The following is an 18,591-nucleotide window of genomic DNA, read 5'->3' on the forward strand; positions in this document are numbered from 1 at the left end:
GTCCTTGTAGTTCTCACTTAAATTCTCGTAGAGCTTCAGGAATGGTGAAAGAGCTATTGTGACAAACGATCCTATTGACGCTTGAAGTTGGGCACATTGTTCTTGCCAATTCTGGGTAATGCCAGTCTGGGTGGAGTTTTGGCGAAGCTTGGCATTGCGAGAGAGTTTTTACTTGAGTGCTCCTCTGTATGACAACCGTGAGTTGCTGATCATAGGCGTGTGGTCTCACCCGTTGTCGTTATCTGATTCAGTTTCGTCCTTCATTGAGTCATTCGCCTGTTCCTCGTCCATGCTCGAGACTGTTTGCTTTCTGCTTATTGGTGTAGCCGTACTGGGGTTTCTCCTAGGCTCAAGGAGCTGGCCTTCTGGTTGACTATTTGCAAGGAAGGCTACAAGTTTGTTTGCTGGAACAGCTGTACTCATTGAGTCGTTTTCATCTAGGGCTTGCACACATCTTTTTTCATCCTTATTTGGCATATTCAAATGCGCGTGATGCCCTCTCATTTGTAAGTAGGTACTATCTGCTGTCTGTCGGTCTGCCAGAATTTTCACATGTTATAGAGTTGCAGGCCAATGATTTGCCTTGGCTTTCCAGGAATTGGACCAGAGCCTGGATTGAGCACATAGGAGGCAAACACCCAGTTATGCCAAAAGTGTCTGAGCCCTGGTAAGAGGGCCTGATTTCAGGGGTCAGCATGTTAGGTACCACTCTCTCCACTGGTGGAATGGATTCTGTCGTCAATTCCAATTGTCAGGAAGGGTTCTGAATTTCTGGTGTTTCTGATGTTGTTTGAGAATTCAAATGCTCTTGCTCAAGTATATTAGGGTTCTGAGTCTGGTTTTGTGACTAATTTGTAGCAAAGGTTCTTGGTGGTGGTAGATAGGGGGATACAGCGTTCAACACATCCAGTTCTATGGCGCTGTCCCAGCCCTCATCCTCTTGGGTTTGGGGTTTGAGGGCTGGTTGGGAAGCAGCCGGCACCTTCACTCTGAAGTGCCATTTGATGCTTTTATTTTCTGAGAATGGTTTGCTTCTCACTTTCTGAGAGTAAAAGCTGCTTCTTTTTCCCTTGGAACCTTCCGTTTCCTTTAACTGAGGGGGCTGAGGTTTGCCCATTGCCACTGAAGCGGGTGGAGGAAGAAGGGGGGCTGAGGGGCGACTTCAGCTCCTATTTCAGGCCATCCATAGATGGCACAACAAGAAGCCAGGCCCTCAAGCTCACCCCTTCCACTCTTTTGCAGAGAGGCAGAGGCTTCTGTGTCAGCGATCTACGTAAAGGGTCCTTCAGGGCTCCAGAAGGAATGAATTCCCTCTGTAAGCAGACCACTGCTGGGAGAAGTTAGATCCTCTCACATGTCATCCCTGGCGTTGCTGCAAACAATCAGTTTGGCGTGCAGCTGAGCTTGTGTGGACATTGAAGTCATCTCTTTCAGGATGCCACTCTCGGCCACCTCAGTCGGTGTTAGACGCTTGGGGCTATAAGAAGGTAAACGACAAGGGGAGGGCAGGGAAGCAAGGTGGGTGTTGCTGATGGAACTGGAAGGGTTAGATTTACATATTGTCTCTTGCGGGACGCCCAAGTCTGCACCCGCGTCAAACACTCTACCTACACCTGCACTCTTACCTTCATTTTTCAGCTTTGTTTGGCTGCGAGTTCGAGTTCCTGGCGCCGGAGCTGTTGTTTGTTGGATCCCCTTCGTTGTTGTTGTTGTTGTTGTTATAGCAGTCATAGTAAAATAGTAGAATGAAGCGAGGGCAGGAGTCCTGGGCCTTGCCGCAGCCGGGCAGACCGGGAACACGGCAACACACTCCTCCCGCACTCGCTCTGCTTCGCTTGAGGCAGAAGTCTTTGAACACTGAGAACGCCTCCAGAACACAGGAGAAAGACTGTGGAACTGGCAGAAAGTCCACACAGCCACAAAATCCTCCCGCACTCGCTCCACTTGCTTGCGGCAGAAGTCTTTGAACACAGAGTATTTTATTATGGTGCCACTGTACTATTGTTGTTTGGATGTTTCCTTGCCGGCTCACACCCCTCTTGAAGATTGAAATCACTGCTCGGTTTGTGCTAGTCTGGGGCTGAGCAGGAGTTTAGAAACCACTACTCATCCCTATACTCCTGCAGAGCAGTGGTCACATCGTCACACAACCCACTCAGCACAAAGCCTTTGCTTGTCTGTAGGTGCAGGGGATTTCTTAGGCTCCTTGCCATAGTTTGCAGGTGTTCTTAAATGATTGGGAGAAGCCAAGATGTAGCCCCAACAATATCTGAGTCAAAATGTATTCCTGTTCCATGAGATCTGCATGCCACTGTTAACACAAGCTTGAATACCTTGTGGCAAGGGTACAATTTCCTGCTCATAAGTGAGCTCAATAATTTGCCAATTTCATCGACTAAAACAGCCATGCATGGGTTTGACATGCAATAAGGTCCCAACATTCCTCTTCCAGCGACACCAAGTCTGGACAAAGGGAGGGCAGGACCATGTCGCGATTAAAACGGAAATCAGTGTGCCCATTTGAAGCAAATGCTGTGGAAGGCGTATGCATTAAGAACTCCAAAATATTAAGGCAAAGAACAGTTTGAGCTGAGAAGAGCCCCAACATCTATGGGCCAAGTTGAAATCTAGTAAAAATAAGACCTTTAAAGATAACAATTTCCAAGAAACCTCAGATTTAGGCTCATTACAAACATTACAGGAGCTACAAACCAAGACGTTGATTCCTAGAAAGGAAAGAGCTAAGGAAATGGGAACATGGAAGCTTAACCACCGCAATGGCCCCTTGTGAAGCTCTGAATTGCCTGGTAGTTGCCAGGTTGGTCCTGAGTGAGGATACCAGCATACCCATAATACACCCATCCCTCAAAGAATCGAGGACGTACATCTGTTAAAAAAGGCCTTGCAAGTTTCTAGCAGCCCACTATGAACAGGTTGAAGCTGAGTGTCATTTGTAGAGGGACTGCAAGACTGCCAAACAACTTACCCCCCTGGCAGCCTGTCTTTCTCCCCAGCCCATCCTGATTAGCTTCACACCAATAGTGTCAGTCTTATCAGTGTCTGCAATGTTAACCTTGGCCATCACACTGGCGTTGCGAGAAAGGTAAGAATGCCTTCTTTGGCTAATGCCAGCTAGTTAACGGGGGAAACCATTCTATCCTGACTGAGAATGGGACCAGCCTGATCAGACATGTATCAGCCTCCCGAACTTCCTCTGGAAGTAGGGAATCGGGGGAGAGGTGAAACACCAACAGAAATCCTTGCAGCCAACCTCCCTTGGCTGCCTGCTTAACTGTTGGCTGAAGATGAGCACAATTGGGGACTAGTCATGGAAAAACTAGACCTGTTATACGTCGTCTGGCTTTTTTTCACTGGCCATGGTGCTTGTTGCTGTCATGCCCCGACCCCATATGCGGCAACGACAGCGTATGGGCACCCCTTATGTCACCTGGAAAATCCCTTGGCGTCTTGGTCAACGCCGAAAGTGCAGTGGTCCTGTTCGGACTACAACTTCCAGCATTCCGTGTTAGTAGTTGAATTGGACACTATGGTCACGTGAGGAGCTGTGGACGCTCTCCTGATTTCTTCGCTGGTCACTCCTCCATCTAACATCGGGATGCTGTGCAGAAAGTTAAAGGACAGCCGTGGAAATATTCTATTGGGATCATGGCACTTCTTCTGAGGTTTTGCTACCTTGTTTTCATCCTACTGTATCCTGTGAGGCCAAGTAAATTTTGGGTCTTTTCCTTCACGGAGCAGGTAAGAGTGGGAAGCAGGGGGTGGTGGCTGGCAAGGTTGGTATCCTTGATTACCGTACCGAACTGCTGTTGTTGTTTCCTCTAGCTCTGTTGCTGCTGCTCCTGCCTTTTCCCTCAAGCCCCTGGTCTGTCAGGTATACTATACTCCTGCAGACTGTGCTCTTGTGAGGAAAGTCTGGTTGCAATTTAGCTCCAGGCTAAGAGGGGATTGTATGTTAGAACTGTCCAGGTTTTGACAGATAAAGGAGCCCAATTACACACCTGTGAAAATGGATCTGGGGCCGGATCCAGTGCAGGCACTCATGCAAGCACTGATGTGGCATCTGCCCATACGACTTTACATCAATGTATGGATGTGTTACAGAACTTTATACAACCATTACCGCCTGATGAGGAGTTTGGTGAGGGTGCAGCAGTTGCAGACCCTACAGCACCCCAAGCTACACCTCCTGCTGCGACTCCAGTTGTATTGCCTCAGCCTTTTCCTCTGGCCCCACCAGAACACTTTATGGGAGACCCTAAAGCCTATCGCACTTTTGTGAACCAGTGCCGTTTGCATTTTCTTTGTCGACCCCTGGCATTCCCAGATGCCACAACTAAGGCTGCTTTTTTTCTGTCCCACTTGGGCGGGACGGCAGCCGCCTGGGGGAACCCTCTCTTGGAGGCAGATGACCCAGTTTTGTATGATTTTGAGGCCCTGATCCAAGCCATGAATGCAGTGTTTGACATGAGACATAAGGCGCAGGCCTCGGATCTTGAGTTTCTTACCATCACTCAGGGGAGAACAGACCTTGTAACCTACCTTGCCCGCTTTAACCAATTAGTGGTCGAAACCTTGTGGCCAGAACAAAAGAAAGCTGCCGTTTTCTACAAGGGTCTTTCAGACGAACTTAAGGATGCTTTGTCAGTAGTACCAGCAGTACCGCCTGTTTTTTCGGAACTGGTGGACCTAGTCTTGCAGGTTGATGCCAGACATCGACAGAGACGTGGAGAATGCCGGGTTCCGGATCTCCGCATCTCATTGAAGTCGGACGCAGGTACTCCTAGCGCTTCCGGTGAAGCGGAACCCATGCAAATAGGGGCTATCAGAGGACCGTTATCCAAGGCAGAACGGGAAAGACGCGTGGTTAACAACCTCTGTTTCTATTGTGGCCAGGCAGGTCATTACATTCGTGTCTGCCCCAAAAGACCAGCTAAGTTGGCGGGAAACTCCAAGACTCGTCCTTAACCCGAGCCTGCAGGACGAGTCAACAGATACAAGACTCAGGAGACAACTGTTTTGCTCTTTCTATGTGCTTTTCTGCCCCTGGTTCTGTGTCATTTTCCAGCCCTGTCATGATTGATTCTGGTGCAAGCGGAAATTATATGGATGTCCAATTGGCTGGTCACCATGGGTTACCTATTACCATCAAAGAGGTTCCAGAGGAAGTACATGCTGTCGATGGTTCCCGTCTGGTTTCAGGTCAGGTAACAGAACAGACTGGGATTTTTCGGATGTCAACTTCAGACGGTCATTCTGAGTACATTACGTTTGATCTCATCTCAGCCCCACAGTTCGGGATTATACTGGGCCTCTCTTGGTTACAGACTCATAATCCTGTCATTGACTGGACCCAACAAACGGTGCACTTCTTTTCTGAGTTTTGCAGTCAGCGCTGTTTTGATTCTCCATTTGCTTTGGAGCTCTCGCCTTGCTTAGCCATGGTTGCTAATGTTTCCTCGGTCAGTGCCATATTGCATAACCCCTCCTCAGAACTACCTGCGGTATACAAACAGTATATCAATGTATTTGATAAGAAACTATCTGAAATCCTCCCTCCGCACCAAAGTTATGATTGCCCTATTGGTTTAGTTCCTGAGGCAGTGATTCTGCATGGCAGAGTGTACTCCTTAACACAAAAAGAGGAGGACCATCTGCGAGAATACGTAAACAAAGCTCTACGGCTGGGGCATATCCGGCCATCTCGGTCCCCTGCAGTGTCCCCAATCTTTTTTGTACCTAAGAAAGAGGGGGACGTATGCCCTTGTGTGGACTACAGAGCTCTAAATAAAATTAATGTTAAAAACCAGTATCCGTTGCCTCTGATATCTGAACTGCTTGATAAATTAACCTCATCCACCATCTTTACCAAGCTAGATTTAAGACGGGCATACAATCTGGTCAGGATGCGAAGAGGGGACGAGTGGAAGACCGCATTTAAAACCAAATTTGGTCTAAATGAATACTGTGCTATGCCCTTCGGTCTTTGTAATGCCCCAGTCCCTTTCCAACACTTTGTCAACGATATCTTCAGAGACATGCTGGATTGTTATGTAGTGATATACCTGGACAATATCCTGATTTTTTCTGACAATCTGCCCCCAACACATCCAGCATGTCTGCTCTGTTTTACAACATCTACGGGAACACTCCTTATATGCAATGCTGGAGAAATGTGTTTTTCATGCATCATCGGTCGAATTCTTGGGATTCCAAATATCAGCGAAAGGGGTGCATATGTGTGCTTCCAAAGTTCCGGCAATACTCGATTGGCCTGTCCCAACTTCTGTGAAAGCCCTGCAATCTTTCCTGGGCTTTGAACTTTTATTGCAAATTTATTGTCTCCTTTTCGGAAATTGTGGCCCCCCCTTACACGCCTTACCAGCCCTAATATTCCATTCATGTGGAATTCTGATGCACAATTGGCTTTTCAAGCCTTGGAGGAGGCTTTTACAACTGCTCCTGTTTTACAACATCCAAACCCGTCTCTCCCATTTATTGTAGAGGCTGATGCCTCTGCCATTGCAGTAGGGGCTATCCTTTCACAAATCTGCCCCTCTCTGCAGCAGATGCACCCAGTGGTGTTTTACTCTCGTAAATTATCACCTGCTGAACGTAATTATACAATAATGGACAGAGAGTTCTTGGCTATACGGGCTGCATTTAAAGAATCGAGGCACCATCTTTTGGGTGCCCGACATCCGGTTGCGGTGTACACCGACCATAGGAACTTACAAGCCCTATCTCAAGCAAAGTGCACTAATGCCCGGCAAATACGTTGGCACCTCTTCTTCACAATGTTTGACTTCACAGTGATTTATCGCCCCGGTCCATTACATGGAAAAGCAGACGGATTGGTAACGATTGCACCGCTGAGAAACCGGTAACACAGATTTTACCATCTGGGTCAGTGGTCTGTGTATGTTCGGCCTCCTCGTCTCTTTTAGACCAGGTATGACAGTGGGCCAAGGATCATGTTTCCTCTCTTGAAGGATTGGGGGCTACACTTGTGTCGGGTCTTCCTTATGTTCATGGTCTGTTGTTTCTTTCGGACAATAAAACGAGAATAATGGCTCTCGAGTGGTCTCATGATTCCAAATTGGTGTCACACCTAGGCCGGACCAAAACCTATGAACTATTGCGTTGATGGTGTTGGTGGCCCGGGATGAAAAAGGAGACCGATCTGTACATTTCTACGTGTGCCATCTGTACTCAGTTCAAACTTCAACCAGGTAAACCAGTGGGACTTTTGATGAATATGCCCTTGCCTCCGCACCCGTGGTACATGGTTACCCTTGATTTTGTGGTGGACCTTCCTATGGTCCGGGGTATGTCGGCCATACTGGTGGAAGTGGATACATTTACCAAGATGGCCCGGTTTATACAATGTCCAGGTGTTCCGACCGCTTCCCTGTTGGCCTCCCTATTCTTTGACAACGTAGTCCGATTTTTTGGACTTCCCACAGTGATGCTATCTGATCGGGGGTCACAATTTACATCACACTTTTGGCATGCGTTAACCAACGCACTAGGCATCGATGCTCGTCTTTCCTCTGCCTATCACCCACAAACAGACGGTCAGACAGAACGTACTAATGCCACCATGGAACAGTACCTCCGCTGTTTATGTCTACAACACCAGTCGAATTGGTTGTCTGTTTTGGGGATTGCTGAGTTCGCATACAACAATTCTCGACATTCGTCGGTGGGTTGTTCCCCATTTTATGCTCTCTATGGCCTACAGCCAAGAATTCTTCCAGCTATTCTTCCCTGTTTAGACCAGGTTCCTGCTGCTAAGAATGTGAGAGATTCTCTACTTGCTATCCGTACCTCTGTTCTTTGTCACCTCCAAGCCGCTCAGCAACGTGCTAAAGAACAAGCGGACAAGCATCACTCCCCGGCCCCTATTTACACTCTGGGTGATCGCGTATGGTTGTCGACCAAACACCTTAGCATTCAGGGAAAGAAGAAGCTCTTGCCATGTTATCTTGGTCCCTATGAGGTCTTGAAGTGTATCAATGCTTCTGCTGTTCGGTTACGTATCCCTTCACACTGGAGTGTACACCCTGTATTTCATATTTCTTTGCTCCGCCCTTTTGTTTCTGGTACCCGGCTCCCTATTACTCCGGCTCCACTGGTGGTGCAGTGGGAGGAGGAATATGAGGTGCACGATATCCTTGACACCCGAGTGAGGAATGGGATATGTTCTTATTTGATCGATTGGAAGGGATACGGTCCTGAGGCAGGACCTGGGAACCGGCCTCCAATCTGCATGCTCCATGGCTTCTGTGCTCCTTCTGGCGTGAGCGCCTGTGGGGTTCCAAGTGGCAGTGCCCTTTGCGGGGGATACTGTCATGCCGCGACTCCATATGCGGCAACGGCACCCCTTATATCACCTGGAAAATCCCTTGGCGTCTTGGTCAACGCTGAAAGTGCGGCGGTCCTGTTCGGACTACAACTTCCAGCATTCCGTGTTAGTAGTTGAATTGGACACTATGGTCACGTGAGGAGCACGGACCGTCTTCTCGCATCCGTACACGAGTAGTTTATTTATTTTGACCTCACACACGGCTCTGGTGCTCCTTAACTGTGTATTGTTGCCAGTTTCGTAGTGCTTTGTATCCTGATATTTACGTCTTGTTTCCTGCTTTCGTCTTCTTGGCCTGCTATTACAGACTATTCTATTGGATTGCCCTTGGTTTCCGGTGCCCGGCTCCTTCGGATTGATTCCCCGGTTTCCCCGACGCCGCATTGCTTACCTGGATTGCCCTCTCGCTTCGTGTTATGTTACGTTGATACTCGGATTCCTGTACCTTGGTGTGGCAACTTCTGAAACCTGGTCGAGTACTTCCCGACTTCCGATTGGATCATTTTGGTCTACCTTTGTTTCCCCTCCTTCAGTCTCCTTCTCTTTACCTTCCAACCTTGCTTTTACTTTCTCTTCAGACCCTCAAACAAGGACTCACCTGTATTATTTTGGGACGCTTTGCTGAATTCCAAGGATCCTTTTTCTGGACATAAGTGTGACTACTGTGGACGCTCTCCTGATTTCTTCGCTGGTCACTCCTCCATTTAACATCGGGACGCTGTGCAGAAAGTTAAATTACTACCGTGGAAATATTCTATTGGGATCACGTTACTTCTTCAGAGGTTTTGCTACCTTTTTTTCATCCTACTGTATCCTGTGAGGCCAAGTAGGTTTTGGGTCTTTTCCTTCACGGAGCAGGTAAGAGTGAGAAGCAGAGGGTGGTGGCTGGCAAGGTTGGTATCCTTGATTACCGTACAGAACTGCTGTTGTTGTTGTTTCCTCCAGCTCTGTTGCTGCTGCTCCTGTCTTTTCCCTCAAGCCCCTGGTCTGTCAGGTATACTATACTCCTGAAGACTGCGCTCTTGTGAGGAAAGTCTGGTTGCAAGTTAGCTCCAGGCTAGGAGGGGATTGTATGTTAGAACTGTCCAGGTTTTGACAATTGCCATGGAGGACGTTGCTCAGATGTAAAGACTGAACAAGTTCCTATGTTGAAGGGCTGGCATGGGAACTCCTATTATCTCTTGGCTGGCCACATGCTTCAACTGGTTGACATGGGTCGGGTGCTCCCTACTACCTGGTGGTGTGTGATCGAGTTGAGTGAATCAACAGCGGAAGTACTTAATGTCATCCATCAGTGAATTATGGGTAGTGGTTCTAACCTGTTGGGTCTCTCTGTAACCCTGATCATCTCCTAGTGTCTATGCACCAGTCCGGCTCGTAATCATCTTCATCTGGACCCCCAATGCCCTGGTGAGGCTGGTCCTTTCCGGGAGGTTCCCCCCTCTTAGCTATGTCTGAGGTCTGTTCAAGGAGCCCTGCACACCTTTGTATGCTGCAGAAGATGGGTGGCAGCCCATTTCCAAGTGATGTTTGGGGATTCCGCCCCTACAGCTGGGAAAAACCTGCCTGCAAATGTTACCAACAGAAATACAGTGCTTTGATGTAGCTTACTGTTTTCAAATACAAAAGGGCTGTCGAAATAAATTAAATATTGTATTTGTACAAAAACAGTTTCAGTTGGTGCAGTTGTATCCCTTGAGCACATATATGAACCCACAATCAATATATTACAAGGAATGGGAAGAATGAATTAAGTGCAGCATGGGTAACACACATAATTTGGGGGAGGTAATTGTGTAGTGCATCAATTATTATGGCGGATGTGTTTCCATAATAGGGTGATCTTTGGCCATGCTTCCTTAAGGAATGTCTCCTTCAAGACACACATAGCTAAGAAAAGTCAGACAGATTGGTATCAACTCTCCCTTCTGCAAAATGTCCAGCCCTTCCTCCCTTCAGACAACTTTAGATCCACTGTTCAAGCACTGGTCCTATCCCACCTGAGGGCAATGCACTCCTCGACTGTCCTCCATATGGCCGTACGCCTCATCAAGGGTCTACGCAGATACAACCACATCACCCCGGCCCTCATAGACCTTGACTGGCTCCCACTGCACGCACAAATCACCTTCAAGTCTTGCTGCATCATCTATAAGGCAGTTGCCCTCAAGTCACCCAACTACCTTGCAGAGAAACTCAGCATCTTTGGCGGACAGCGAACCACCAGAGGCCAGGACACGTGCAGACTTGAAATCTGCCACTGCAAAAAGGAAAGGACCAGAAAACCAGCCTTCTCTGCCTACGCCGCAAGACTATGGAACCTCCTCCCTGTCAGCATCAGACTCACTCCTACGTTCCTACAATTCAGAAAAGAACTCAAGACCCACCTCTTCAAGGAATCTTTCCGCCTCAACACCTGGGCCATCACATCGCCCCTCGTGCCACCTAACTCGCTAGACGCCACCCGCCCCTCTCCTCCCCGCCTCCCAGTACAGCTGTACCCATCCTCCGTGCCTCTTTGTATCCCACCCCTGATGTATATCTGTTCTGTTGTTACCTCTAAAAAGTGCTCTGTTATGCATCTGTACTGTTGTATCCCTCTGTAGAGCATTCCGTTATGCACCTGTATTGTTTTATACCTCTGTAAAGCACTCTGTTATGCACCTGTATTGTTGTATCCCTCTGTAAAGCACTCTGTTATGCACCTGTATTGTTGTATACCTCTGTAATGCACTCCGTTATGCACCTGTATTGTTGTATCCCTCTGTAAAGCACTCCGTTATGCACCTGTACTGTTGTATCCCTCTGTAAAGCACTCCGTTATGCACCTGTACTGTTGTATCCCTCTGTAAAGCACTCCGTTATGCACCTGTATTGTTGTATCCCTCTGTAAAGCACCTGTATTGTTGTATCCCTCTGTAAAGCACTCCATTGCTTCTAGAAGCCAGGTCTGCACTCAATAAATACCATAATAATAAAATAAAGCCCACCTTATGGTTTCATTCTATTGCAATATCCAAGCTAAAGCAATCGAAGGAGAAGGTGAGTGGCTGCAGATTATCATGGAGCAGTTTAATTTTGTTCTCTATAGACCAACAAGACAGCCAGCGGGCAAGTGGAAATTCGAAATGGCCGTTTAAGTAAAGTTGTTAAGTCACATGGGGCCACCACATTCTGGGAGCCATTTTAATTGAATAGAATGAAAGCCTCTAACGGCACATGAGCTGAGTATGGATCCAAGCACTTCTCGGGGACCGCAGTCATCAGCAGGTCAAGAGTGATGATCAATTGCCTGACCCCCTCGGGCATTGCAGGTCTTGGCTTCAGTTTCAGTTAAGGTGCTGTTTACCTGATCGCCATTACCAATATGATGTGAGTTCCTAAAGGATGTGTCCTTTGGCCGGCTCTTTGAAGGAATTTGGCATCCTGGCGCAGATGAATGTAGTGGCTTTAAGGAGTCTATCATGACACTGTCATTTGCAGCCCTTCCCCACAGAAAGCGCTGGCCAGGAAGTGCTTAATAGATGCTAGACTTTAAGGAGCTGTTGCATATTAGTGTTGCTTTATGAAGGAGTATCCCTAAAATGGTGACTGCAGGATGCAGGGAGCAGAGCAGGGTTGCCACCTGCCCAGATTTCGTTTCAGAATCCATAGCAGGAGTGGCTTGTGAGGTTTCAAGGTGTTTGTCAGCCAAAGTTGTCATGCAAGGGCTTCCTGTAAGAAATGTAATTCTGTGGCTTTCCTTGAAGCTGTGACTTACAGCCCTTTTGTCATATAAGGGCTGGCCAGTGGGTAGCGATTAATGGAAGGTGGGTTATGGGGCAAGTTCACCTTCAGTGAACCTTTCATATGCAAAATTCAAACTCCTCCTGCAAAGTGCTAATGTTGGGGCTGTTCATTCTGATGGGCCATTTCTCTTTTAAAGCCAGGTCCACACAACAGGCCTCGCCAGCTATTTGGTTTGTGCCTGAAAGAAAAGGACAATTGTATGCCTATTGAAATTTACAAAGCTTCCTGTTTGTTTGAAAGCAGAAAACTGCACCTTTTATTGACCCCTATGCAAAACACAAGAGGCTGGAAACCTGTTTCAAACAATGAATCCGACCAAAATCCAAGCAGCCCACAGCATACTTCACGGGCACCCCTGAAGTTGGCCCGGTGTGGCATGTGAGTAGGCATCCGGGCAGAACTACTTTTGTGCAGTTACAGCTCCATAATTGTAAATGAAAAGCAAAACTATGAATTCCAGACTGCAGAGAAACCCTCAGCACAGTCTGCCCCATTGGCGCCGGGCTGACATGGTTTCAGATAGTATGGATCTCTGCTTCACAGCCACCATATATAGTAAAGAGGCAGAGGTGGGAAAGTAGATGACTACTGGGCAGTGTCTGCTTGTTATCCAATGCAACATGCATTGGGTGATTTGCAGCACATTCATTTGGGAAAAGCTAAACTACAGTCCCAGAAAGCAAACCGCCATTGGATGAACCGCCAGTGCTGGACAAGGGGTGTCAGACCTGTTATGGGGCCACTTTTCAATATTTAAAGACATGTTGGAGTGTAGTCCCCTCTCTGTAGACCTATCAAGCTAGCCAATTTCAAGCGGTAGTTCCACCATTCACAGCTTACAGCCCCACATCAACCTCCAAGTCTGAGACTGGAAGATTTGCATTTCCATTGGAAGAATTGAACCTCACTATTGCGTAAGGGAGCAAGATGTCTATAATATTGTAGTGTGATATGCTTAACAAGTACAACAACAAAGATAACATGGGAGGATTTAATAACAGGCCTGTTTCTGGGAAAGGTAACGGGAGGTTTGGCCGCAATAGATTTTGTCGAGGGAGAATTGGTCGCATTTTTTTCTGCTGCATTGTACTACAAATGTATGTGGGGGTTGGGTTAGGGTAATAATAAAAGTACGGGGGAATGGACGGGGATCTCCCCCGCATACGTTTGCGGTCAAATGTCCTTAAACAAAAGAAAAGTTCAACCAATTCTCCCTCGAGTAAATAATTTTGACCAGATCACGAAGAACCTCTGGGAAAGGCTATGAGGGAGGAGGACATGTCAGCGGCAACCCAGGGTAGCTGTCTCTGCATGTTATCTCATCTGACAAAATGAACATGATTCTGGCGGAAATCATCTGGCAAGAATGTATAACTGGTCTATGGCTCCAAAAGGTTGCTAGGAATTGGAAAGAGAGCTTAATGCGAGATGGGCCTAAACCACCTTTCAATATGTTTTGCTCGTATAAAATGAATTCAGTTGGAAAAAATGGCAATGTTTCTCTAAAATTGCAATAAACCATTTTTTCATTGGTGTGCACTTTATAAAATGGTTAAAGAATCGCTCTCGCCTTTTCTCCCTGTGACATTCTTTTGGAATGTGGGCCTAGTGGGTTAAAATATCTGCTGCCGTGATTTGTGTGAATACTGCATCTAGTTCTCTGCTGCAGTTTCTGAACCCACTGAGCTATGCTAAGGATTTACTAGCTTTCACAGCATAAAATAAAACTTCTATACAGATGGTTACAGCTGCTTTTACAACTAATAACATTTTCACACAATAAATAATCTGTGACATCTATTGATCAGGCAAGAAGAGCAAGTGGGTTAGTGCACATCTTGTTGCAATCTGAACAGCTTGATGGCCGCTGCATTCATTTCTGTTAGAACCAGCGTACCTTTTTATTGTTCCAAGAGCAGAAACTGTACAGTCTATCATTTAGTGAAATGTCCTTTTCTCCCTTACATATTTTTTGTATTGTAATAATACAGATTGCTTAAAAAATAGCTATGTTAAAGGAAAAAGCCAGTGCAAGCTTGATTTGTCCAGTCCCCTTACTATTGACCGGCGGTATTGCAATCTATCAAAGAGGTGTGCTGGGGGTGGGGGGCGCGGTGGCAGGGTGGGCATGGCTTCTGAAAATGCAGGACAGGTTTAAGTCTGGTTTTTGCTTCAACCCAAGTAGCCAACCCAGAGCGTAGAGATCTGTGTGTTGGGGCTGTACCGTTCATGCCTTTGGATTCTATGCGCATAAAGCCTTTACCGAATACACTGGGATGGAGCCCTGAGTGATCGCTCAACACCTGCACGCCCAGTATCCGTTGTGCCTTTGCTATGTGCACCCTGGTCTTGGTAACCCTCATACATAAAGCGTCTCTACTCCAAAACGTCCTGACAAAAGTGTAGCAATGATGGGTCATTGATGATAAGACATTTGACTTGTGCTGCGAATGGAACACGGCATCTTCTCGAGGTCATCACACAAACCTGCACCCGTAGCGCACCGGGTACTAGATGTGTTACGCATAGATATCTGCAGTAGGTGCATTAACCCACTGTGTGGTCAAACTTCCCCTCCCTCTGCCCTCCGAGAGCAGAAGACTGAATATCGATTAGGCTCATTAGATCCACCGTTCACTCCAATTCAGAGGATGTTTAGTTTCACAAAGAGATGGTGATCATTGGGAGGTTTAAGCCACCTGAAAGCGTAGCAAAGCGGGTACGTTATTGGTCATGGGGGCGTATACATGGGAAAAGAGGAAGGCTTCTGTCCTCTGCCACCTGTTACTGATTGTTTACACTTAAATACTCTGCACTCAGGGCCAGTTCGTGAAATGGGAAGCCAGAAGTGCGGGCACTCATTATCCCAGTGTCTCTACTTACTGTTGAGAAGTGGTGGTGCTCGCCCAATACAAGGATTGGCTTCCTGATGAGAAGTGCTGGTACTATGTTTTTCAAATAGAAGAAGTGCAGGTATTCAAGAATGGCATGGCCTGCCCATTCACAGCACCGTTCAAGGGTGAGAGGTTTGGCGGGCTTTGGCACTGGAACCCCTTTCACGCGCTGCTTCGGGCTGCCTTCGGCTTTATAATTTCTCAAATTGGGAGGCGAATAAAGCTAAAATAGACCACTTGCCTCTGGATTAATATCCCACCGTGAGCTTCTTATTTATGTTTCCTAAAGGCTGTTCTGCTGCGGGAATCCATTTAAAAGCACTGAACGTCTCTGTTGTCGGTTAATACGTGATGTATTCAAGAAGGCACACGTTTAACCACCACGTGTAGAGGCAGTTTCCTAAATTCTGCTAAAGCGCGCCCTCTAGTGGCTCATTAGCATCTTCGCATGTTACAAGACACTGTCCCTTCTGCACTCTCAGAGCAGAGGCAGTCACAGTCTCTCATAGGCAGAAACATCCTGAGGACCCATCCTCACACTACACATCAATACAAAAAAGAAACCATGAATTCTATGATACACGAAAAGAAACAAAAGGGACACGTTTACGTTCTATAAAGTCGAAGCCGTTCATTCACATCTGCCCGAAAGTTGGGGACAGAATGTGAAAAGTGGAAAAAAACAGAAAAGTAGTCAATGTCTACATGAGGATGTACGAGAATTACCTCCATAATCTCTTGGGCTGGGTCGATTTCAAGCATAACTGTAGTGGCTGCTTGATTTCAAGTCTATCTCCAGTTGCTGGGTGTTTTGCGAAAGGCTCTTTGCACTTGTTTTGTAAAGTGTAGAGGGGCGTAGTTAAAGGGAGAAGAACTCTCCATCACTCACTCGTCACCTTTTCTTCCACTTTTGTGAAATGGTCTCCTTGCCAGACACATGCTAGAAAGAACCTGTTGCTCCGGTGAATCCTGGATAGTTGGGGAAAGGGCAATGGCAGGGGTGGACTGGCAAGGGGGGCAAAGGGGCAATTGCCCTGTGGGCTGGCTGGGCTCTTGCCACATTGGCCAGAGCTCAGAAATGCAAAAAACAATATTGAAAAAGGCAAAATCCTTCAGAATCTAACCTGCCACAAAGGAACCTAGTCCTGCAAAGCCTCTTCAGATTCTGTGTAAATGGGGCGATGCATTCGTTTTGAATTCAGCGATGCTGTAGATGTGCCTTGGCGGCCCCCACACATGGGCCCCCACAGTGGAGGGAGAGGAGTCTACGCTGCAGGGGCATGTTCATAGCGCCCGGTGGCAATGTATGCATTTAAATAACAGATTATGCGACCCTGGATGATAATGTTGGCACCACTGCTCCCCATGGTCTGTAACAGTCCATGGCAGATTATCACAACTCCTACCTGCCAAGGAAGTAAGCGTCCATATCTTAGAGTTTGTCCTCGGTTTGATTCTGTACGAATGCTTCCCTTATGTTCCGGGAGAAATTCAGATTGCCAGTGTCTTCAAACAAAAACAGTTTAACAGCACCCTGAATAGCACCATTAAATCTTACTTATATAGTGGTTATAGAAATGGCTGCTGGGCTGTTTGTGGTGCTTACCTTTGGACAGAGTTGAAAAACACTTATACAAAGATATAGTATTCATGTATTAATTATTAGAAGACTACGGACTAAGGGGGTCATTCAGAGTTGGGAGGATTTTTTAATGCCACTGAAGATAGTTACCAGCTCCCCGGGGATATTTCTGAAAATCCGCTCTACTCAAAATGAATACCTCCAGTGCTATATAAAAATTAATAAATACAAATACTATTTCAGGAATACCACCTCCGATGGTGGTAATGTAAAAAGGTTTTTTGTAACATTTCCTTCCAGCCATTTTCAGCATCAATGTGACGGGAGAAATGGATTATGTACAGTAGTGGCTCATATCACTCCTGTTGATTCTATATATGTACAAAAAGTTAAATGCTGGCCCTTTTGTGCATTCTATGGCTATGTTGATGAGAGCAGTCAATCAGAGAGGCTCATTTTTCTACCCCCTCATTAAAGCCCTTTGTAAAACCTTGTGTCACTCTATTGAAGGGAAACAACTGTGCTTCGGTTCAATACAGTAAAAAGAAAGATTTTAAACATTTTGGGCCAGTTTTAGATACAAAGTCACAGTTCCAGCTATACATTACACTGTCACAAATACACTCAAACACATTTCCCCAGTCTCAGAACTGAAACACACACTCATTCCACCTTATCTCAAAACACACATTAAAGAAATAGGCAGCTCTTGCTCCCGCTACATCACCAGGTCCAAGGCATATTTCACTTGCCGTCCTCTCTTCTTCTGTGAGTTCAAATATGCAGCTGTCTTTCCAAGAAAGTGCAACTTGGGAGCACAAAAAAGCCACGTGCCCTAGCCGTCTTTCACTCTGCTTTGTCCAACTGCAGACCCCATAGACACAATTACCAGCAAGCCCTGACCACGTCGTCTTGTCACGTTTTGCAGAAGTTCACTGGCAAATAATAGTGGTCTACTGTCTAACTGTGAGCAAGGACAATGGAACGTGATGAAGGGCAACAAATGGGATTGGTGTGAAGGGCAATTAAAGGGCATGAGGGGCAAGGAATTGTTGACTGAGCAATTTGGGCATTGAGAATGTGGTGCAAGGAAAGGACACTGGAGGATCATGGGTAAGGGTAATAGGGTAAATGAAATGGAGGTAAACATCTGGAATGGCAGGTCAGCAGGTTGACTGTTCTGAGATATATGCCTGACCCCCTTTTCTTTTTTCTAGGTAATGCATACTTGCTTTATGAACATATGTTTCAATTACTACTTCTCTTATATTTTTTCAGGATGCTTTATCATGTGACTTGGTGAGTTGGAAGTACACACTATTGTACGGACTAAGATTATAATGATAGTATATTTTCATTATAATTACAACCTTAGTCGGTTTCTCAGATGTATTTGCCTCAGGATATAGACGATTAATAGGATTCCCTCTTGGAAATACATTGGTGATTTTAAAACAGATTCATTAAACAGTATGCTAGTTCAGCCCTTGAAAAACAACTTTATAGAAAGCATTTTTTTGTTTCTAATATTGAAGATGGAATAAAAGGAGATGAAGTCGCCCCTGAGTCTAAATTGGAAACTATGGAACCAGGAAGACAGGGCTCAAATCCCCACAACCCACACTTAATACATTATGTGATCCTGGGCGAATCACTTTGCCATATTTTCCATAACTATATGTAGAGAAAGTATCACTTATATGAATTTATACTTTAAAGTGCTAATTATAATTTTAGCAATGTATGTTCAGCATACTTGCGAAGAGGGAAGTTGACAAGTGAGGGGCCAGTTATGGGTTTTTTGTTGTGGTCTGAGGCGGCAGGAACCGAGTATGGGTCTTTTGCCATGTCAGCTCTTGTTTGGCTGTGAGACCACACCCCCTGGTTCAGCAATGGATCTGCTCTACCAATACAGTGTCTAGCTTTGCCACCTCTTTACA

The 18,591-nt window shown here is 46.4% G+C and overlaps 1 long non-coding RNA gene across 1 annotated transcript in view; it reads right to left on the reverse strand.

The window, feature by feature from the left end:
- LOC138504778 (uncharacterized) overlaps positions 1-15,336 on the reverse strand; it is a 37,395-nt gene extending 22,059 nt beyond the window's left edge. Inside the window, exon 1 of the long non-coding RNA XR_011279964.1 lies at positions 15,059-15,336. This is a non-coding gene — a long non-coding RNA (uncharacterized lncRNA). The remainder of the gene's footprint in view (positions 1-15,058) is intronic.
- Between the last annotated feature and the right edge of the window lie 3,255 nt (positions 15,337-18,591).

The sequence above is a fragment of the Ambystoma mexicanum genome, chromosome 11, assembly GCF_040938575.1.
Source record: "Ambystoma mexicanum isolate Mex_15411 chromosome 11, UKY_AmexF1_1, whole genome shotgun sequence".
Lineage (NCBI taxonomy): Eukaryota > Metazoa > Chordata > Amphibia > Caudata > Ambystomatidae > Ambystoma > Ambystoma mexicanum.